The sequence below is a fragment of the Ursus americanus genome, chromosome 15 (genome assembly GCF_024610735.1).
Source record: "Ursus americanus isolate L20-20 chromosome 15, mUrsAme1.1.p, whole genome shotgun sequence".
NCBI classification, from domain to species: domain Eukaryota; kingdom Metazoa; phylum Chordata; class Mammalia; order Carnivora; family Ursidae; genus Ursus; species Ursus americanus.
Window position 1 is genome coordinate 64,945,858 of NC_142141.1, and position 6,000 is coordinate 64,951,857.

General features: G+C 53.7%; 1 long non-coding RNA gene across 1 annotated transcript; it reads left to right on the forward strand.

The window, feature by feature from the left end:
* The first annotated feature begins 1,376 nt into the window (after positions 1–1,376).
* On the forward strand, positions 1,377–3,673 carry LOC148108892 (uncharacterized). Its single transcript, XR_015726894.1, has 2 exons — positions 1,377–1,615; positions 3,354–3,673. It is a non-coding gene; the product is annotated as an uncharacterized LOC148108892 (long non-coding RNA).
* The last annotated feature ends 2,327 nt before the right edge of the window (positions 3,674–6,000 follow it).

The following is a 6,000-nucleotide window of genomic DNA, read 5'->3' on the forward strand; positions in this document are numbered from 1 at the left end:
CATACGTCCCATATTCATGGGAGATACCCAGGAAAATGGAGTAACTCCTTGAAGTGACCCGGCCCTAAAGGCCATCTTCAGCTAAAGACCAGAAGATTTTGGGTGGTGGGAAGGCCAGTTAAGGGATGTTATCAGGTGAGTACAGTAAACGAGGGAATGGTGGTTGCACAGATTTAAGTCTGTGCCTTCTCTTTCGGTAAGAGTTTCTTAAGATTTAGTCATTCTGTTCCTGATACAGAGGGAGACAGGCTTACAAATGGAGCTTTCCTTTATCAGCGTAACTTTCACTCACCAAACAGCAACTTTTACCCAGTTTTTAGAGATTCTTCCATGTCTGCTCTTCCTTAAAATTAATCCGCCCAAATAACCCTTGTGCCAAAGAGGCATATTTTGGGTGGCATATTTCCTTCACATGGATACACTCAGTGTGCTTATGGATTTATTTATGGAAGGACGTCCTGGCTTCGTTAAGTTTGTAACCACTATGAATAGAGCTGCTGTGCATAGCTGCATGTTTTTGTTTGGAAATAGCTTTTCAAAGCAGTGGTCTAAATACTAGAAGTACAATTGTTGGACCTTAACGTGAGACTTATTTAGGTTTGGAGAAAATGGCCAAACTGTCTTCTGAAGGGACAGTTGCTGCCATTCCTCACCTTCCAGCAATTGGTATTCTTGTTTCTGGAGTTCAGCATTTGGGATGGGTGTGCAGTGCTGTCTCACTGTCGTTTACACTTGTTCTTTCCTAATGATGACGTCGAGCATATTTTTGTATGCTTATTCTGTGTCTGCATATCTTCTTTGTCCAGGCATTTTCAGACCCTTGCCCATTATCAGTTCAGATGTTTGTTTCCTTATTGTTCAGTTCTGATAGTTTTTTGTATATTTTGAATACAGATTTTTTACCAGATATATGTTTTGCAAATATTTCCTCCCAGTTTGTGGCTTGTCTTTTAGTTTCTGAGCAAGGTCTTTCACAGAGCAGAAGTTCTAATTTTAGGAAGTTCATGTTATCAGTTTTTTTCTTTTGTGGATTGGCGTTTGGTGTTGTGTTAAAACTCATCACCAAACCCAAGGTCATGTAGATTTTCTTTTATGTTTTCTTTCTGATATTTTGATAGTTTCACATTTTAAATTTATCTACAATTTTGAATGAATTTTGGTGTAAGTTGTAAAGCTTGTGCCTGCATTTCACTTAATTCCGTAGGGTTTCTAATTAATTGTTTATATTTCTGGAGAAGTCAGGGGATAATTGGACTCCATTTCAGTTTGAATTTTCAAAATGTAGTGGATTCAGCTGGACCCCAGAAAGGACAGGTGCCTCCCCCACCGCCCGCAGGGGGCGCCCGAGTCCCGCTCCGCGACTCCCGCCAGGCATGCGCTTTCCGGTGCGCTGGCAGGTGTTCCAAGTCCTCAACCCTCTGTGCTGACGCCCAGGCCCCGGGAGGACGTGGGGCCTCATCCACAGTCAGGAGCCCGGCCTCCTCAGGACCCGCTGTGGAGACTTCCGGAGGACATGGGGCCGCGTCCACGCGGACAGGACCTGCAGTGGAGGACGTGTTTCCGCGTCCACACCAATGGACCCGGGTCTCCCCAGGACCCGCCGCGGGAGGAGAAGGTGAGGAGAAGCCGCCTGAGCAGGGACTGCCGAGGGGTCCGTGCTCACAGGACCCCGCGGAGGAAGGGCGCGCTGTGTAGACGGTGGGGTTTCCGTGGTTTCTGTGCGGTGCCGTGGGGTCGCTGGCGGGGCTGTGCGCGGGGCCGTGGGGTCTCCCCTCCCTGGGCCCGGATACGCTGGGCTGGTCCGCGGGTCCGTGTTTACGCGCACACGGATCCGGTTCCGGGGGCTCCGCAGGCGGTCTGCAGTCAGGGAACCTCCGGCCGCCCACCTGGTGCTCGTGCTCCCCCGGCCTCGGCCCCGCAGGGTCCTCCCCGCGTCCACACGCGGTCCGGGCAGTCGGTTTGGCATCTGGAGGTTCGGTAGCGACAGCGCGCGCTCTGCAGACAGACGGCTGTGGGGAGAGCAGGTGTTCTCACGGCGTCGGTCTTTCCGTCTCCGCGTTTCTCCCGTCTGTCGTCGGTGTCTCAGGGGTGTCCGAGAGCCGGGCTGTCCGTCTCCCTCGAGGTCTGTCGTCAGTGTCTCCTGGGTGACCGTCTGTCGTCGGTGTCTCCCGGGTGTCCGAGGACAGGGCTGTCCGTCTCCCTCGAGGTCTGTCATCGGTGTCTCCCGGGTGTCCGTCTGTCGTCCGTGTCTCCGGGTGTCCGAGGACAGGGCCGTCTGCCTCCCTCGACGTCTGTCATCGGTGTCTCCCGGGTGTCCGAGGACAGGGCCGTCCGTCTCCCTTGAGGTCTGTCGTCGGTGTCTCCCGGGTGTCCGAGGACAGGGCTGTCCGTCTCCCTTGAGGTCTGTCATCGGTGTCTCCCGGGTGTCCAAGGGCAGGGCCGTCCGTCTCCCTCGAGGTCTGTCATCGGTGTCTCCCGGGTGTCCGAGGACAGGGCTGTCCGTCTCCCTCGAGGTCTGTCGTCGGTGTCTCACGGGTGTCCGAGGGCAGGGCCGTCTGTCTCCCTCGAGGTCTGTGGTCGGTGTCTCCCGGGTGACCGTCTGTCGTCGGTGTCTCCCGGGTGTCTGAGGGCAGGGCTGTCCGTCTGCCTCGACGTCTGTCGTCGGTGTCTCAGGGGTGTCCAAGGGCAGGGCTGTCCGTCTCCCTCGACGTCTGTCGTCGGTGTCTCACGGGTGTCTGTCTGTGGTCGGTGTCTCACAGGTGTCTGAGGACAGGGCTGTCCGTCTCCCTCGCCGTCTGTCGGTGTGTCACGGGTGTCCGAGGACAGGGCTGTCCGTCTCCCTCGACGTCTGTCATCAGTGTCTCATGGGTGTCCGAGGGCAGGGCTGTCCGTCTCCCTTGATGTCTGTCGTTGGTGTCTCAGGGGTGTCCATCTGTTGTTGGTGTCTCACAGATGTCTGAGAGCAGGGCTGTCCGTCTCCCTCGCCGTCTGTCGTTGGTGTCTCCCGGGTGTCTGAGAGCAGGGCTGTCCCCTGTTGAGTATTTCATGGAGGAGGAGGAGGGAAGGGGAGGGTTGTTCTGGAGGAAAGTCCCCTGGAGAAAAGCGGGTTTCGGGGTGATGGAGGTTCTCCCTGGCTGAGCTGCAGGGGTGGTGATTTCTGGGAGGTGGTGAAACCTGCGTGTTCCCCTTTGGGGCCTGTGACTGATGAGTCTCTGCTGTGGGGCTTCTAATGTGGGGTCTGTAATTGACAGTTGTTCCTGTGGCTGACACTGTGTGATCCGCTCCGCTGCCCAGCCCCCCTTCTGGCGACCCCAGTCCACTGTACTGAGCCTTCCCTTCATGCATTTTCACAGTTCTAACCAGTTTTTGGTGGAGTGTTGTGGAAAATTGGAATTCCAGATCCCGCTGCTTCTCCTGAACCCAAGACACAGGAGCCGCCGATGTCATCCTCCCACGAGTCTCTTGCTAACCTGTGGCCTCCTACCCTGGCGAGTGGCCTCTCCACGGTGGGTGAACCGGGTCTGGGAGGACTTGGCCTCCATCAGGAAGCTTGATGTGGTCTCAGCTCCTGTGACCTGGTGCTGACCTGGTTGTTTGTAAGAGTACTTGACTCTGCGGTGATTTCAAGGTGCAGTGAACCTGTCACAGAGCACAAATACACTTTATCTCCACACTCGGACTCCCCAGCTGTCGTTTCTTTACCACATTTGCCACTTCACACGGGATACTTCAGTGCGTTTTACCCTGAACAGGGACAGGCTCCCGCGGAACCACCACATAGCCCTGAAGGAGGAGATCACCGTGGTTTCCATATTATAATCCAGACCACAGGCCCACTTGAACTGTCGCCACCTGCCTCGCTGTCTGAAATGTCCTGCTCCATTCGGATCCAGTTTTCTTCTTCTGCAACTGCTCCCGAGACTTTCCCGTATTTGCATAACCCTGATGGATTTAGGAGCACAGATGACTCCAGTGTGGGTGGCCTGTCTGGATGGCCTATGTCGCTTGGGCTGTTTTCAGTGTCCGTCCACGTGGTGACATGCATCAGTCCTTCATGTTTTCACTGTGACTAAACATAGTAACATTTACCACTTAAAACATTTCAGGTTCACAGTTCTCTGGCCTTAGCTGAGTTCACACGGTTGTACACCATTCTCTAGAACTTTTTCTTTCTCCCTGAGGGAGACTGTATGTATGAAACACTAACTCCCCATTCCCCTTTCCTCTCAGCCCTGCAGCCACGTTCAACTTTCTGTCTCTAGACACCTCATACAGGTGGAATCACACAGTGTCTGTCCTTCTGTGAAAGCCAGAATCCTGTCCTTGTTCCTGATTTCAGAGTACAGCTGTCAATATTCAGACTTGAGCATGGTGCTTGCTATAGATTTATTGAAAAAAAATTACCCCTTATTTCTGTTTTCATGAGGGTTTATATCAGCAACAGACATTGGATTTTGGTTAGAACCTTTTCTGCATCAATTAATATGACCACTTGTTTTTATTTAAAAATTTATTGCGGAGTATAACATTGCTTGTTTTCTGTATATTGAACAACCTTTGAGATGTTTGTGAAGAGACACTTATGATGTACAATATATTTAAGAGCTCTTGGTTTTGCAATTTTTCTGATCAGGCTTCTTACATCTATTTTAAGACAGGTGTAGGGATGTATTTGCTCGTTGTTATTAGTGGTTAGGATTGGTGTTACGGGTTGTTAGGGTTATGGTTGGGTTAGGGTTAGGGGTCTCCCTGTCCTCTTCTGCACAGAGCCCATTCTCCTCCAGTAACCAGAGTGATCTTTTCGACACATTACATTTGGGCCTCTCTGTGGTCTGCTCCCCTCCTGCCCATCCTCTCCAGCCTCACCCCTCCCACCACGGCCTGCCCCCCTGTGGGCCACCCAGGGGTATGATTGTCCCACATGTGCCTCAGGCCTGAGTCCAAGACTTTGCATTCACTGTGCCCTCTGCCAGGAGCACTCTTCTCTCCCCCTGCTTCATGTTTGGCTTGTTTCCCCATTGGCTGGACCCCGAATTGCCCCCTGATGACCTGACTCATGTCTTCTGGTTGAATGTGCCTGTCCGCTATTTAAATGTAGTGCCCGCCTTCCCGATGTGAGCAATTTGCTAACCTGCCCGTGATGGGGCAGGTGTAAGGATGTAGCCTTAGTGTCTGCATAAAAAATCAGTCTCAGAGGGGCTCACCAAACTTGCCTGATGATGGGGGAGCTGCTGTCCCCATGGTGGGGAGCAGGTAGTGCCCTCAAAGGGGGACCAGCCATGTGAGTGATTGGACAAGACTCCCAACTTCTTGTCTGGGGAGATGTAGACCTGGACCTGGAAGCTTACACCCTTGGATTCAAGGCTGGGGCCTAAGCAAGCTCCTTCTTCTTCCAGAGGTCCTCTTTCCCCTTCCCTGACCATGGGCTGGACCTGACTCCTGACCTGGGGGATTTCGAGGGTGACCCCTCCTAGGAATACCAGGGGTTTACTGAAGACCTTGTCAGCAGGATGCCCAGTAGCCTTGAAGGGAGGACCCTACAGGAGGTGGAGACAGCTCTGTGGGGGCCGATGACATCCCGCTCAAAAAAAAATGCGGATGGTGGCCGGCCCTGCTGGTTCTACCCAGACTGTAGGGCATAGAAACAAGGGCTGTGCCCCAGGGTGCTCTGCTCCTGGCAGGTGGGGACAGGAACTGGGGGTTTGCCCGGGAGCTCAGCACAGGGGGAGTGTTCCTGGCTCCAGCATGCTAGAGCCCATGTGGGGCTGCATGGGCTTCCAACCTCTTAAGCCTTAGGCACCCCTTTGTAAGATGGGGTGCTGACGGCCCCCATCTCTGGGAGCAGAAGGTAGGGAGGCCCCATGGGCAGACTCACTCAGGAGAGGCCAGGAGAGTGGCTGTTGCTTAAAGCAGCCCAGGGCCTGCCCCCTTGAAGAAGGTATACAGGTCTATGGCCCTCAGCCTCGGGGTCCTGCTGCCAGCCTCTGGCAGTGACCCTCC